The following is an 18,620-nucleotide window of genomic DNA, read 5'->3' as shown; positions in this document are numbered from 1 at the left end:
ACGTCTGCTAGTAATATGGTAAAATATGGAAGGTTCCCCGGTAACAATAAAAGAACATACATAATAATCAAGGTGATAATAAGGTTTTTCGAACTAAAAGTCGAAGTTGATTTGCTGAAGCTGTGACAAAATTTGCTACTTTGAAAAGAGATCGCAAAGTTATTTTTGCTAATAAATGCCAAAGGATCTGACGCGGCTACGTGTTAAAATTTTACTCAGTTGCCGAGAGTTTCCAGGTGCGTAACTAAATGCATAAATCTTTCCCTCCGTAGATGAAGTATGGTTGGTTCATCCTCTTGATTGAGGTGTTTTCAAGAATCATGAAAGGTTTGAACGTAGATTGTAATTGTCAAGATACAATGAGGTTTAAGATGAAATCATGTGGCAAACTTGAAGAATTGTTTAGTTTCATATGTTATAATCAATATTTTAATTCATTTTTAATTGTCCAATCTTATTAGTCCACAGTCGATAGTCCACAGTTGACAGTTCAATAATTCATATATAGTTTAATATATCATATTTGAATTAATTAATGCGTGTCGTGACCCGTATACGTCTCAGACTCGATCACAACTCAAAGTATATATATTATTATAGAATCAACCTCAACCCTGTATAGAGAACTCGATCATTACTGCATATAGAGTGTCTATGGTGATTTCAAATAATATATATAGATGCGTCAATATGATATGTCAAAACCTTGTATACGTGTCCCGATATTTAAAGTGCGTAAAATAAATAACAAAAATTAAATGACGATAAATAAAGTGCGTAAAGTAAATAACAGAAATTAAATGACGATAAATAAAATTGTGATAATTAAATTGCGATAAATAAACTGCGAAAAATAAAATGTAATCAGTTAGCTAGGAACAGTTAGCTAGGATTTTGTTAGCGTGGATTCTTAACAGAATTTCTCATAGTTAATTTGTTTGTTTCTAACAAATTTTATTTTTTCCAATGTTTTCTTCATTATGCCACCTGTTGGATTCTGATAGGTCAAAATTCAAATATGAAATTGAAGGAAAATGGTTATTTTGCTGTAAACGGATACGTATATCTGTGGATGTAAATAGGATAGTAAATGACTTGAATCAGATTCGAAGAATGTACAGTATAACATGTTAATATGAAAGTTAAATATTTCCTTGGGTATTACCTACCCGTTAGAATATTTTCACCATTAACAGTTTGTACAAAAGAATTTTTAATTACAATCTTTATGAAAACATGTATACATATATATTTTATTCAGATGCAAACATGGATTTAATGAGTTGATATGATATTAACACATCTGATTTACCGTTAGAACAAGAATACATAATCTCTAAAATATTAGAGATTACATAATCGCCATGAAGAACGAAGGTAATTGATGTAGAATGATACGTAGAACGATGATTATGAAATGTCCCGTTCTTATTGATTAAAAACGTTCCATATTAATTGATTTCGTTGCAAGGTTTTGACCTCTATATGAGACGTTTTTCAAAGACTGCATTCATTTTAAAACAAACCATAACCTTTATTTCACCAATAAAGGTTTAAAAAGCTTTACGTAGATTATCAAATAATGATAATCTAAAATATCCTGTTTACACACGACCATTACATAATGGTTTACAATACAAATATGTTACAACAAAATAAGTTTCTTGAATGCAGTTCTTACACAATATCATACAAGTATGGACTCCAAATCTCGTCCTTATTTAAGTATGCGACAGCGGAAGCTCTTAATAATCACCTGAGAATAAACATGCTTAAAACGTCAACAAAAATGTTGGTGAGTTATAGGTTTAACCTATATATATCAAATCATAATAATAGACCACAAGATTTCATATTTCAATACACATCCCATACATAGAGATAAAAATCATTCATATGGTGAACACCTGGTAACCGACATTAACAAGATGCATATATATAAGAATATCCCCATCATTCCGGGACACCCTTCGGATATGATATAAATTTTGAAGTACTAAAGCATCCGGTACTTTGGATGGGGTTTGTTAGGCCCAATAGATCTATCTTTAGGATTCGCGTCAATTAGGGTGTCTGTTCCCTAATTCTTAGATTACCAGATTTAATAAAAAGGGGCATATTCGATTTCGATAATTCAACCATAGAATGTATTTTCACGTACTTGTGTTTATTTTGTAAATCATTTATAAAACCTGCATGTATTCTCATCCCAAAAATATTAGATTTTAAAAGTGGGACTATAACTCACTTTCACAGATTTTTACTTCGTCGGGAAGTAAGACTTGGCCACTGGTTGATTCACGAACCTATAACAATATATACATATATATCAAAGTATGTTTAAAATATATTTACAACACTTTTAATATATTTTGATGTTTTAAGTTTATTAAGTCAGCTGTCCTCGTTAGTAACCTACAACTAGTTGTCCACAGTTAGATGCACAGAAATAAATCAATAAATATTATCTTGAATCAATCCACGACCCAGTGTATATGTATCTCAGTATTGATCACAACTCAAACTATATATATTTTGGAATCAACCTTAACCCTGTATAGCTAACTCCAACATTCACATATAGAGTGTCTATGGTTGTTCCGAAATATATATAGATGTGTCGACATGATAGGTCGAAACATTGTATACGTGTCTATGGTATCTCAAGATTACATAATATACAATACAAGTTGATTAAGTTATGGTTGGAATAGATTTGTTACCAATTTTCACGTAGCTAAAATGAGAAAAATTATCCAATCTTGTTTTACCCATAACTTCCTCATTTTAAATCCGTTTTGAGTGAATCAAATTGCTATGGTTTCATATTGAACTCTATTTTATGAATCTAAACAGAAAAAGTATAGGTTTATAGTTGGAAAAATAAGTTACAAGTCATTTTTGTAAAGGTAGTCATTTCAGTCGAAAGAACGACGTCTAGATGACCATTTTAGAAAACATACTTCCACTTTGAGTTTAACCATAATTTTTGGATATAGTTTCATGTTCATAATAAAAATCATTTCTCAGAATAACAACTTTTAAATCAAAGTTTATCATAGTTTTTAATTAACTAACCCAAAACAGCCCGCGGTGTTACTACGACGGCGTAAATCCGGTTTTACGGTGTTTTTCGTGTTTTCAGGTTTTAAATCATTAAGTTAGCATATCATATAGATATAGAACATGTGTGTAGTTAATTTTAAAAGTCAAGTTAGAAGGATTAACTTTTGTTTGCGAACAAGTTTAGAATTAACTAAACTATGTTCTAGTGATTACGAGTTTAAACCTTCGAATAAGATAGTTTTATATATATGAATCGAATGATGTTATGAACATCATTACTACCTCAAGTTTAGTAGGTAAACCTAATGGAAGTGACAAGAAATGATCTAGCTTCAAAGGATCTTGGATGGCTTGAAAGTTCTTGAAGTAGGATCATGACACAAAAACAAGTTCAAGTAAGATTTTTACTCGAATTAAGATAGTTTATAGTTATAGAAATTGAATCAAAGTTTGAATATGAATATTACCTTGAATAAGAAAGATAACCTACTGTATATAATAAAGGTTTCTTGATCTTAGATGATTACTTAGAATGGATTAGAAAGCTTGGAAGTAAATTAGTAAACTTGAAGGGATTTTTGAAGTGTTCTTGAAGTGTTCTTCCTATGATGATTATAGCTTGATTCTTGAAGTGATTTTTGATGAAGATGATGATTAACTACTGGAAAAATACGTTCATAATAGTGTGTGTGTGTGTGTGTTGAGAGAGAATTAGAAAGAGAATTGGAAGTGAAATGGAGTGAATGATGAGTGGTAATTGGTGAGTGGTGAGTGGGGTTAAAAGGAGTTCTAGTTAGTTGACTAGCTCATGGTAGAAGTTAAAATTGATTAGTCATACATGACATAATCAAGAGTGGAATCCCATGCTAGTTCCTATTGGTATATACTCATAGTAAGTACGTTTTGAAGTTGTGTATAATACGGGTAAGAATACGACTAGAATTCTTGATGAAAGAAAAGAATGGAAAAGTAACTGTAACCATTTTCATTAAGTATGAGTGTTTTGATATATGTCTTGAAGTCTTCCAAAAGTATTTTAATACATCTAAATACACTACATGTATATACATTTTAACTGAGTCGTTAAGTCATCGTTAGTCGTTACATGTAAGTGTTGTTTTGAAACCTTTAAGTTAACGATCTCAATTAATGTTGTTAACCCATTGTTTATTATATCTAATGAGATGTAAAATTATTATATTATAATGATATTATGATATATTAATATATCTTAATATGATATATATACATTTAAATGTCGTTACAACGATAATCGTTACATATATGTCTCGTTTCGAAATCCTTAAGTTAGTAGTCTTGTTTATATGTATATAACTCATTGTTAATATACTTATGGAGATACTTACTTATCATAATCTCATGTTAACCATATGTATATCCATATATATATCGTCATGTCGTTTTTACAAGTTTTAACGTTCGTGAATCGCCGGTCAACTTGGGTGGTCAATTGTCTATATGAAACATATTTCAATTAATCAAGTCTTAACAAGTTTGATTGCTTAACATGTTGGAAACATTTAATCATGTAAATATCAATCTCAATTAATATATATAAACATGGAAAAGTTCGGGTCACTACAGATTATACTCGAGGTACAGAATGAGATGTTGAGGCATGGATTGTTGATGGTACTGATGCTGTTATTGATGGTACTATTGGTGCCGTTGATGTTGCTGAAGCTGGTACGTTTTGCACCATGTTTTCCAAGGTTACAACTCGGGCGCGAAGCTCGTTGACTTATTACTCCGGAATGGTTGTCGGTAGGAACGAGCGAATGAATAAAGTTTTAGAATTTTTGATATTATATTATCATTGCGTGGTATCCTGTAAATGAGTGTGAAAATGGTGTTTCGGACAGGTTCGCCGGTAAGTGCTTCAGGTTTTTCACCAAGAGGTGAATTTGGTTGATGGAAAGGATCGCCTTCTTCACGTCTCCATGGATTAAGTCGACTACGAACCCATCAGATGTATTGAGGATGACTAATTGGTTGATTCATTCTGGTTATACTGCTTTCTGAGTTCGAGTGGAAATCCATATCGGAATAGCTGTCGGAATAGCTGTCGGAATAACTATCGGAATAACTATCGAAATCTGAGGGACTCGAACTGGTTTAGGGATTCATCCCGTACGATCAGATGAAGGATTTTCGATAAGAAATAGATTATAGGATATAGATTAGTACCATGCAGTACATAATTTACATATGCATATATAATACTAAAATCCCATAAGTTCGGAGGAATCTACGGAATGTGTCAGGCAAAGTTACAGTAACAGATACGCTAAGATATGAATTAGCAGATACGATAAGATACGAATCTTGTCTATACACTATTCATGCAATCATTGCAGTAAGATGTGTCTAGACTAAGAATGATAAACAGGTAATTTCCTAAGGATGATAAGCAGATGATTTCCGACTAGAAATGATAAGTAAAACTTTTGACATGCAGACACGGTCGAAGTCCAGACTCACTAATGCCTCCTAATGACTTATCAGTTAGACACACTAATGCAGACCTGGTTCACTAAGACCTCTGCTCTGATACCAACTGAGTCGTTAAGTCATCGTTAGTCGTTACATGTAAGTGTTGTTTTGAAACCTTTAAGTTAACGATCTCAATTAATGTTGTTAACCCATTGTTTATTATATCTAATGAGATGTTAAATTATTATATTATCATGATATTATGATATATTAATATATCTTAATATGATATATATACATTTAAATGTCGTTACAACGATAATCGTTATATATATGTCTCGTTTCGAAATCCTTAAGTTAGTAGTCTTGTTTATATGTATATAACTCATTGTTAATATACTTATGGAGATACTTACTTATCATAATCTCATGTTAACCATATGTATATCCATATATATATCGTCATGTCATTTTTACAAGTTTTAACGTTCGTGAATCGCCGGTCAACTTGGGTGGTCAATTGTCTATATGAAACATATTTCAATTAATCAAGTCTTAACAAGTTTGATTGCTTAACATGTCGGAAACATTTAATCATGTAAATATCAATCTCAATTAATATATATAAACATGGAAAAGTTCGGGTCACTACAGTACCTACCCGTTAAATAAATTTCGTCCCGAAATTTTAAGCTGTTGAAGGTGTTGAAGAATCTTCTGGAAATAGATGCGGGTATTTCTTCTTCATCTAATCTTCACGCTCCCAGGTAAACTCGGGTCCTCTACGAGCATCCCATCGAACCTTAACAATTGGTATCTTGTTTTGCTTAAGTCTTTTAACCTCACGATCCATTATTTCGACGGGTTCTTCGATGAATTGGAGTTTTTCGTTGATTTGGATTTCATCTAACGGAATAGTGAGATCTTCTTTAGCAAAACATTTCTTCAAATTCGAGACGTGGAAATTGTTATGTACAGCCGCGAGTTGTTGAGGTAACTCAAGTCAGTAAGCTACTGGTCCGACACGATCAATAATCTTGAATGGTCCAATATACCTTGGATTTAATTTCTCTCATTTACCAAATCAAACAACGCCTTTCCAAGGTGCAACTTTAAGCATGACCATCTCTCCAATTTCAAATTCTATATCTTTTCTTTTAATGTCAGCGTAGCTCTTTTGTCGACTTTGGGCGGTTTTCAACCGTTGTTGAATTTGGATGATCTTCTCGGTAGTTTCTTGTATAATCTCCGGACCCGTAATCTGTCTATCCCCCACTTCACTCCAACAAATCGGAGACCTGCACTTTCTACCATAAAGTGCTTCAAACGGCGCCATCTCAATGCTTGAATGGTAGCTGTTGTTGTGGGAAATTCTGCTAATGGTAGATGTCGATCCCAACTGTTTCCGAAATCAATAACACATGCTCGTAGCATGTCTTCAAGCATTTGTATCGTCCTTTCGCTCTGCCCATCAGTTTGTGGATGATAGGCATTACTCATGTCTAGACGAGTTCCTAATGCTTGCTGTAATGTCTGCCAGAATCTTGAAATAAATCTGCCATCCCTATCAGAGATAATAGAGATTGGTATTCCATGTCTGGAGACGACTTCCTTCAAATACAGTCGTGCTAACTTCTCCATCTTGTCATCTTCTCTTATTGGCAGGAAATGTGCTGATTTGGTGAGACGATCAACTATTACCCAAATAGTATCAAAACCACTTGCAGTCCTTGGCAATTTAGTGATGAAATCCATGGTAATGTTTTCCCATTTCCATTCCGGGATTTCGGGTTGTTGAAGTAGACCTGATGGTTTCTGATGCTCAGCTTTGACCTTAGAACACGTCAAACATTCTCCTACGTATTTAGCAACATCGGCTTTCATACCCGGCCACCAAAAATGTTTCTTGAGATCCTTGTACATCTTCCCCGTTCCAGGATGTATTGAGTATCTGGTTTTATGAGCTTCTCTAAGTACCATTTCTCTCATATCTTCAAATTTTGGTACCCAAATCCTTTCAGCCCTATACCGGGTTCCGTCTTCTTGAATATTAAGATGCTTCTCCGATCCTTTGGGTATTTCATCCTTTAAATTTTCCTCTTTTAAAACTCCTTGTTGCGCCTCCTTTATTTGAGTAGTAAGGTTAGTGTGAATCATTATATTCATAGATTTTACTCGAATGGGTTCTCTATCCTTCCTTCTCAAGGCATCGGCTACCACATTTGCCTTCCCCGGGTGGTAACGAATCTCAAAGTCGTAATCATTCAATAATTCAATCCACCTACGCTGCCTCATATTCAGTTGTTTCTGATTAAATATGTGTTGAAGACTTTTGTGTCGGTATATATAATACTTTTGACCCCATATAAGTAGTGCCTCCAAGTCTTTAATGCAAAAACAACCGCGCCCAATTCCAAATCATGCGTCGTATAATTTTGTTCGTGAATCTTCAATTGTCTAGACGCATAAGCAATCACCTTCGTTCATTGCATTAATACACAACCAAGACCTTGCTTTGATGCGTCACAATAAATCACAAAATCATCATTTCCTTCAGGCAATGACAATATAGGTGCCGTAGTTAGCTTTTTCTTCAATAACTGAAACGCTTTCTCTTATTCATCATTCCATTCAAATTTCTTCCCTTTATGCGTTAATGCAGTCAAGGGTTTTGCTATTCTGGAAAAGTCTTAGATGAACCTTCTGTAGTAACCAGCTAGTCCTAAAAACTGGCGTATGTGTTTCGGAGTTTTCGGGGTTTCCCACTTTTCAACAGTTTCTATCTTTGCCGGATCCACCTTAATACCTTCTTTGTTCACTATGTGATCGAGGAATTGAACTTCTTCCAACCAAAATGCACACTTTGAAAACTTAGCGTACAATTCTTCCATCCTCAATACTTCTAACACCTTTCTCAAATGTTCACTGTGTTCTTGGTCATTCTTTGAGTAAATAAGTATGTCATCAATGAAAACAATGACAAACTTGTCAAGGTATGGTCCACACACTCGGTTCATAAGGTCCATGAACACAGCTGGTGCATTAGTTAAACCAAACGGCATGACCATAAACTCGTAATGACCGTAACGTGTTCTGAAAGCAGTCTTTAGAATATCATCTTCTTTCACCCGCATTTGATGATACCCGGAACGTAAGTCAATCTTTGAATAAACAGACGAGCCTTGTAGTTGATCAAATAAGTCGTCGATTCTCGTTAGTGGGTAGCGGTTCTTGATGGTAAGTTTGTTCAACTCTCGGTAGTCGATACACAACCTGAATGTACCATCTTTCTTCTTGACAAACAAAACAGGAGCTCCCCACGGTGATGTTCTTGGTCGAATGAAACCACGCTCTAAAAGTTCTTGTAATTAGCTTTGCAGTTCTTTCATCTCGCTGGGTGCGAGTCTGTAAGGAGCACGAGCTATTGGTGCAGCTCCTGGTACAAGATCTATTTGAAATTCAACGGATCGCTGTGGAGGTAATCCCGGTAATTCTTTCGGAAATACATCGGGAAATTCTTTTGCAATGGGAACATCATTGATGCTCTTTTCTTCAGTTTGTACTTTCTCGACGTGTGCTAGAACAGCATAGCAACCTTTTCTTATTAGTTTTTGTGCCTTCAAATTACTAATAATATGTAGCTTCGTGTTGCCCTTTTCTCCGTACACCATTAAGGGTTTTCCTTTTTCTCGTATAATGCGAATTGCATTTTTGTAACAAACGATCTCTGATTTCACTTCTTTCAACCAGTCCATACCGATTATCACATCAAAACTCCCTAACTCTACTGGTATCAAATCAATCTTAAATGTTTCGCTAACCAGTTTAATTTCTCGATTCCGACATATATTATCTGCTGAAATTAATTTACCATTTGCTAATTCGAGTAAAAATTTACTATCCAAAGGCGTCAATGGACAACTTAATTTAGCACAAAAATCTCTACTCATATAGCTTCAATTTAGCACAAGAATTGGTAATGTGACGACCTCGAAAATTTCGACTAATTTTAAACCAAACTCTCGATACGATTTAATATTTTTGACACGATAAGCGAAGACTGTTAGCTTGAGTCTCAAAAATTTTAAACTATTTCATGTAATCAATTACCCTTCGACTATTTCCGACGATTCACGAACAACTATATAAATAGATGCATATAGATATTATTGAAATAATATATGATTAAACTGTTAGAATTAAATATGTAAAATAATATGTGATGTAATGGAAACTATATTTATAAATATATAGATATATAAATATGTATATAAATACTATTTGTAAATATAGAAAATAATATTAAATATATTTGTTTAAAAATATATAATATATATTTATGTGATAAAACTTGTTATTTAAAACTGATTATGTTTAGAGAGATAGTAAATGGAAAATGAATGATCTCGAGCTTAATTAATAAATGTCAGTAACACTCGATTGATGTTTTGTTAGTTTTAATATAGATATTGTACATGTCCATGAAGGATTGAAATAAAAGTTGGACTGTAAATTGATTACGAATATTTTAGATTTGTCAAAAATATTTTTACCCTTTTGAGATTAAATATTAGCACTCCGTACATATAAATTGGAACAGAAAATAAATAATTATTCAACCTTTTTGATCAGGTTTCAAACAGTTAATGAGTGAAATAATTAAATATATTTAATCTAAAAGTTTGGGATTTTTAGGAACACTTTTATACGTTAACTGTTTAGCAATGGACACGCTCCGTAAAATCGTCGGTAGAAAACTCCAACTTACTCGGCTGCTCTACTGTGTCATCTGAACTCTTGCACATTTGAGTTAGAGAATGATTATTATATTATTATTTATCAATTATTAAAGTCACTTTATAGTAATATATGTACATACATGTTAGATGAATCATGGAACACTTGCACAACCTTTTCTTTTTCCTTTCCTGTTTGTTTAAGACAAATCATCTCATTTCTATGTATACATATTAAATATTCATGCTAGATCAACCAAAACAATAGCCTCACCATTTCATTTTTTTTTTCTCTCTGTATCTAATCGGTACACCTTCAAACCACCTAGTCCGCCACTCATAATCGACCACCATCTTAGTTGTCATCGAACCACCATTATGGTTCCACATGATCAAACCATCAGCACAATTTCCACCACCTAAAGCCGAGACCACCATTTTTATTAGTCCTCATCTTCGTGAAATCTTCATCATCTTAAACACACCATCGTGAACCCACTAGAACACTACCTGTGAAAAACCGCTGCAATCACCACCATCGTCCCTAAACCCGTCACCTAACCATCGTGGGTCATAACCACCATCGATTAAACGAACATCATCACCAACCACCTTCCTCACCGTTTGAACCACAACCTCCATCTCACTCTCTCTCTCTCTAACTCACTATATCTCTCTCATCTCCATTCTTTTTGTTTCGTGAACATCGATCACCACCACCATAACCTGCAAGCTGCTTAATCTACTTCCTTGCTGTTTATATCGAGAACACCCATAACCACATCATCATATTTAACTTATACCTAATACTACTGTGGTTAGGTTTCTAAGCTCAACAACCCCATGATCATCACCTGCATCTCCTTAAAACTCAAGAACTCACCGTCATGCTTCTGTTTACTGTTACAACAAATAAAGATGATTATGTAAGGACTGTCACGATGATACTGATAACTAGTATGATATCACGATAACGATTATAATTATGGTATGGTAATGATGGGAGGAAACGACGATTGAAAAGAGGATTATGATGATGAAATGTCGATGGTGATACAATGATGTTACGATGATGAGTAATGAGTGATGATAAGAATAATTGATTACCTGCGATGTTTCCTGGATGATTTAGGCTGTCGAAGGTCAAGAACCAGGAGACAACCGTTTTCTTTTTTTAATTGTTTCAATGGATCACGATTGTTGGGCTACAGGTTTACGGTTTTTAATTTGGGCCATTAATCGCTAAGCAGGCTATTAACATCTTAAGTCTTAGTAGGCTTAGATAAATCAACTATTGGGCTTTTTATATTTGGACCGAAGATGAGATGATGGTGCCACTACAGCCGATTTGATTTTGTGTCCATCTTTTCTGTTTAAAACAATCACGACATTAAAGGATTTAAAATCCTATCTACTCAGAAAGTGACAGGCAGAGTAATGGTGAAGGGTGTTGAGGTTAAGCTAGAGGTCGTGGGTTCAAACCTGGGCATGAACATTTTTTTTTAAAGCTTGATACATTAAGGTAGTATTACTAGTATTATTATTGTAGTTATTATTATTATTATTATTATTATCATTATTACTAAAATTAACATTATTAGTAAAATTATTATCTTTATCATTATTAATAGTATTATCATAATTAGTATTATTATCAATCATTATTAATATTAGATATTATTATCAATATTATTTATTAATTTATTTATTTTTTAATAGAATAACTTATTTTTATTATTATTAAAATTATCATTTTTATTAAATTTACCATTTTATTAGAATTATCATTATTTTATCATCATTATTATTATCATTGATTTAGTAATCTTATAATAAACAATTGGTATTTATATAAAAAATATATTTTTGCACATATCCCAACTATACTAATATTACATATTGATTTAAATAAAATGTTATTATTATAAAATATTAATTAAGTTATATATAATAGATAAGTACATTTTAATGTAATCATATATATAATTATCTAAAATATATAAAATAGTTATAATTAAACTATTTATTAAAACAACATACAAATTATAAAGTATATTAATATTAATATATATAACCTGTCTAATTGTTATTATATGTATTAATATATGTATAAATGATATAGGTTCGTGAATCCGAGGCCAACCCTGCATTGTTCAAATGTCGTCATATGTATTTTTACTACAAAATACAGTACTGTGAGTTTCATTTGCTCCCTTTTTAAATGCTTTTGCAATATATATTTTTGGGACTGAGAATACATGCGCTGCTTTTATAAATGTTTTACGAAATAGACACAAGTAATCGAAACTACATTCTATGGTTGAATTATCTAATCGAATATGCCCTTTTTATTAAGTCTGGTAATCTAAGAATCAGGGAACAGACACCCTAATTGACGCGAACTCTAAAGATAGATCTATCGGGCCCAACAAGCCCCATCCAAAGTACCGGATGCTTTAGTACTTCGAAATTTATATCATGTCCGAAGGAGGATCCCGGAATGATGGGGATATTCTTATATGTATATTGTGAATGTCGGTTACCAGGTGTTCAATCCATATGAATGATATTTTTGTCTCTATGCATGAGACGTATGTTTATAAGAAATGGAAATATGAAATCTTGTGGTCTATTAAAATTATGAAATGATTATTTAAGTTAAACTAATGAACTCACCAACCTTTTGGTTGACACTTTAAAGCATGTTTATTCTCAGGTACGAAAGAAATCTTCCGCTGTGCATTTGATCATTTAAAAGATATTACTTGGAGTCATTCATGACATATTTCAAAAGACGTTGCATTCGAGTCGTTGAGTTTATCAAGATCTTTATTAAGTCAATTATAGTTGAATATAATATGAAATGGTATGCATGTCTGTCAACTTTAGATGTAATGAAAGATTGTCTTTTCAAAACGAATGCAATGTTTGTAAAATGTATCATATAGAGGTCAAGCACCTCGCGATGTAATCAACTGTTGTGAATCGTTTATAATCGATATGGACTTCGTCCGGATGGATTAGGACGGGTCCTTTCAGTTGGTATCAGAGCGGTGGTCTTAGCGAACCATGTCTGCATTAGTGTGTCTAACTGATAAGTCGTTAGGATACATTACTGAGTCTGGACTTCGACCGTGTCTGCATATCAAAAGTTTTGTTTATCATTTTGTGTCAAAAATTACCTGCTTATCATTCTTAGAGAATCACTTGTTTATCATTCTTAGTCTAGACACGTCTTGCTGCATTGTCTGCATGAATAGTGTATAGACAAAATTCATATCTTAGCGTATCTGACAATTCATATCTTAGCGTATCTGTTACTGTAGACCTTGCCTGATATCTCTCGTAAATTTCTCCTTAATTTAAGGGATCCTGGTACTATATATATCTATGCAAATTATGCATTGAGAATACCATCCAACTATCAATTGCTGTCACTAAACTCTTTATACCAAAAATCTTTCCTGAGATCGCGTAAGATGGCCTCTACGAATCGACCAAGTTCCTCTGACTCCGAAGACAGCGTGACAGGAGCACCCCAACCAATCAACTACCGCGATTACTGGAGAAAATGGGGGTGGGTTCGCGACATACTCACCCTATGGAGAAGGGAAGAAGGTACTCCATATCATGAACCAAATCTTCCACCTAACCTTGGAGTACTCGACCCGCTCACCGGCGAACCCGTTCGCAACACCGTTTATACCCTTTTTGCAAGAATTTTTCGTCTTGAGGCTACCATTAACGGAAATAGAGGAGATATCCGACCTCTACCTCACACTGATAACCAACCAGGGTTAGTAGAAGAAGTTAGAGAACTCCGAGCTCGAATATTAACTTTAGAGAGCACGGTACACAATTTACAAGCACCCACAGTATCATCAAAACCGATAACGTCACCAGCCTCAGCACTAACGGCACCAGTACCACCAACAACCCAAGTTTCAACAATCCATGCCTCAACATCTCATTCTGTACCTCGAGTATAATCATCGTTCTACGTATCGTTCTACATCAATTACCTTCGTTCTTCATGGCGATTATGTAATCTCTAATGTTTTAGAAATTATGTATTCTTGTTCTAACGGTAAATCAGATGTGTTAATATCATATTAACTCATTAAATCCATGATTGCATCTGAAGAAAATATATATGTATATATGTTTTCATAAAGATTGTAATTAAAATTTCTTTTGTACAAACTGTTAATGGTGAAAATATTTTAACGGGTAGGTAATACCCAAGGAAATATTTAACTTTCATATTAACATGTTATACTGTACATTCTTCGAATCTGATTCAAGTCATTTACTATCCTATTTACATCCACAGATATACGTATCCGTTTACAGCAAAATAACCATTTTCCTTCAATTTCATATTTAAATTTTGACCTATCAGAATCCAACAAGTGGCATAATGAAGAAAACATTGGACAAAATAAAATTTGTTAGAAACAAACAAATTAACTATGAAAAATTCTGTTAAGAATCCACGCTAACAAAATCCTAGCTGACTGTTCCTAGCTAACTGATTACATTTTATTTATCACAGCTTATTTATCGCAATTTAATTATCGCAATTTTATTTAACGTCATTTAATTTATGTTATTTACTTTACGCACTTTATTTATCGTCATTTAATTTTTTGTTATTTATTTTACGCACTTTAAATATCGGGACACGTATACAAGGTTTTGACATATCATATCGACACATCTATATATATTATTTGGAATCACCATAGACACTTTATATGCAGTAATGATCGAGTTCTCTATACAGGGTTGAGGTTGATTCTATAATAATATATATACTTTGAGTTGTGATCGAGTCTGAGACGTATACGGGTCACGATACGTATTAATTAATTCAAATCTTATATATTAAACTATATATGAATGATTGCACTGTCAACTGTGAACTATCGACTGTGGACTAATAACATTGTACAATTAAAATGAATTAAATTAAAATATAGAATATAACATATGAAACTAAACAATTCTTCAAGTTTGCCACTTGATTTCGTCTTAAACCTCATTTGTATCTTCACGATTACATTCTGCGTTCAAACCTTTCATGATTCTTGAAAACACCTCAATCGATAGGATGAATCAACCGCACTTCATCTGCAGAAGGAAAGATTTATGCATATAGTTATGCACCTGAGAAACTCTCGGCAATTGAGTAAAAGTTCAACACGTAGCCGCGTCAGATCCTTTGGCATTTATTAACAAAAACAACTTTGCGATCCCTTTTCAAAATTAGCCAATTTTGTCACAGCTCCAACAAGTCAACTTCGACTTTTCGTACGAAACAACCTTATTATAACGTTTATATATACGCGTGCTCTTTTATTGTTACCAGGTAACCTTTCATATTCCATCATATTACCATCAGCGTTTAATCATCTAAAAACACAATTCTCCTGAAACCACCTCGGATTAATAACCGATGATTCAGATATCATAGCATTAAATGCAGAGGAAACAGAAAAATGGTAGATGGTCTAAACGGACAAAAGTTTAATGATAAAGAAAGGAGTGTTAGGAACGCTCGATAGAAAATTGGGTATTGAAAAACAGATTGAGTTACCCATGAAGGAGACCAAGGACAAATACAAAGACCAAATCCTATATTCAAAGGATTCAGGTAATTCTGGATCCGTTGAAATCTTTAGAGAATATCTTGCTCCGAAGTCATGTTAAAATCTTGCGGAAAATCTTTTTCCATCAACCGTCGAACTTAGAAATTCCAAAATATCATCATCAATATCTTTGATATTCCTGAAGATATTTTCATAAATATTCTCGTCCGAAATTATATTCCTCTTCGTGCTTCCTGTGTATCAATATATTGGAAACATTCAATAGAAAATATAGTACCGAAAAGCAGATTATGCGAAACTATGAAGAAAGCCGTGGATAAATCACGAAGAATAAGTTTGACTTCAAAGAATCTAAATAATTCAATGTCTGCTAAAGTCTATAGTGAATAACTTGCTCCTTACTCTAAACCCTTGCAGACAATAGTTTCTATCATCCTCTGATCTTAGATATTCTGAGATATTATCGTACCTTTCATTATAAATATCCTCCATATTTCTGGAGATATTTTTATAACTATTCTTATCTGAAATCATTAATCTTTTCGTGTTATCAGTATTACATCATATAGAAACTGTTAGTTTCTATATTCTGTAAATTTTCAAGCTTAAAATATGAATGTTATTGAAGTAATGATGAGAACTGATGCATGAGTTAGTATAATATAATGACACTTGATCAACGTGATTATATTACAGTAAGTCATGCTGAGTTTCTAAATGAAATGTGATGATTCACAGATCATAACGTCATCATGTGCCATGTTACATAACTCTTTCATCCTACTTAACTCCGTAACAAATCAAGAAAATGTATTCTTGATGGTTCTATCTTCCGTGATGTTGATAAATTTGAAAATCAAATCGTGCTATCCGTTCCTTCATGCTTAGAACATTATAATCATTCGAAACTCTATATCTATAAATTCTGGACCATTATTCGCTTGACTTGAAGTCGGGAAGAGGAAACAAAAGCATAGAACTTTGAAATATAAGGGAAGATATAAAGCCCAACAACAACTCAGAAATTACAAACCGTGTATATCATTGTTTATTGCAACATAAAGACACGGGAGAATTAAAAATATTATAACCCCAAGGGCGAAGTAAAAGAAAACATATTCCTCCGGTGGTAGTTGGAAGAGGAGAATGATTGTTGCGATAGTAAGGATAAGGATAAGAATCAGGACTGGATTAAGTATTTTCACAATCTTTTGAATTTGGGAATTGAGTATAGAAGTGGTGAAAACTAATGGAAAGGAAAGGGTAAATTTATAATGGAAATATCAGATGTAGTAATCGGGACAGATCATCGCATTTAATTAAAGAGATCCTAATTTCCTTAAATCAAAAAAAAAAAAAAAATCAGATCTTATAGATTTCCAAGATTCTTTTGAATCCCATGAATTCCGGAATTCAACCATGACTAATGAAAAGTTATGATGAAACTTATCTATCTCATTTCACTATTTTGTGATAACTTCATTCGTACTCTTCAAATAATCGAATTATTTTATCCTTATTACTCAATGGTGATAAAGCTCTAAATTCTAACTCGTATGTGTCATGAAAACATATTTATTGTCATCCATGACCATCTCAATCAAATTTCGGGACGAAATTTCTTTAACGGGTAGGTACTGTGACGACCTCGAAAATTTCGACTAATTTTAAACCAAACTCTCGATACGATTTAATATTTTTGACACGATAAGCGAAGACTGTTAGCTTGAGTCTCAAAAATTTTAAACTATTTCATGTAATCAATTACCCTTCGACTATTTTCGACGATTCACGAACAACTATATAAATAGATGCATATAGATATTATTGAAATAATATATGATTAAACTGTTAGAATTAAATATGTAAAATAATATGTGATGTAATGGAAACTATATTTATAAATATATAGATATATAAATATGTATATAAATACTATTTGTAAATATAGAAAATAATATTAAATATATTTGTTTAAAAATATATAATATATATTTATGTGATAAAACTTGTTATTTAAAACTGATTATGTTTAGAGAGATAGTAAATGGAAAATGAATGATCTCGAGCTTAATTAATAAATGTCAGTAACACTCGATTGATGTTTTGTTAGTTTTAATATAGATATTGTACATGTCCATGAAGGATTGAAATAAAAGTTGGACTGTAAATTGATTACGAATATTTTAGATTTGTCAAAAATATTTTTACCCTTTTGAGATTAAATATTAGCACTCCGTACATATAAATTGGAACAGAAAATAAATAATTATTCAACCTTTTTGATCAGGTTTCAAACAGTTAATGAGTGAAATAATTAAATATATTTAATCTAAAAGTTTGGGATTTTTAGGAACACTTTTATACGTTAACTGTTTAGCAATGGACACGCTCCGTAAAATCGTCGGTAGAAAACTCCAACTTACTCGGCTGCTCTACTGTGTCATCTGAACTCTTGCACATTTGAGTTAGAGAATGATTATTATATTATTATTTATCAATTATTAAAGTCACTTTATAGTAATATATGTACATACATGTTAGATGAATCATGGAACACTTGCACAACCTTTTCTTTTTCCTTTCCTGTTTGTTTAAGACAAATCATCTCATTTCTATGTATACATATTAAATATTCATGCTAGATCAACCAAAACAATAGCCTCACCATTTCATTTTTTTTTTCTCTCTGTATCTAATCGGTACACCTTCAAACCACCTAGTCCGCCACTCATAATCGACCACCATCTTA

This window comes from Rutidosis leptorrhynchoides, chromosome 2, assembly GCF_046630445.1.
Source record: "Rutidosis leptorrhynchoides isolate AG116_Rl617_1_P2 chromosome 2, CSIRO_AGI_Rlap_v1, whole genome shotgun sequence".
NCBI classification, from domain to species: Eukaryota; Viridiplantae; Streptophyta; class Magnoliopsida; order Asterales; family Asteraceae; genus Rutidosis; species Rutidosis leptorrhynchoides.
This window is presented reverse-complemented; position numbering follows the sequence as displayed.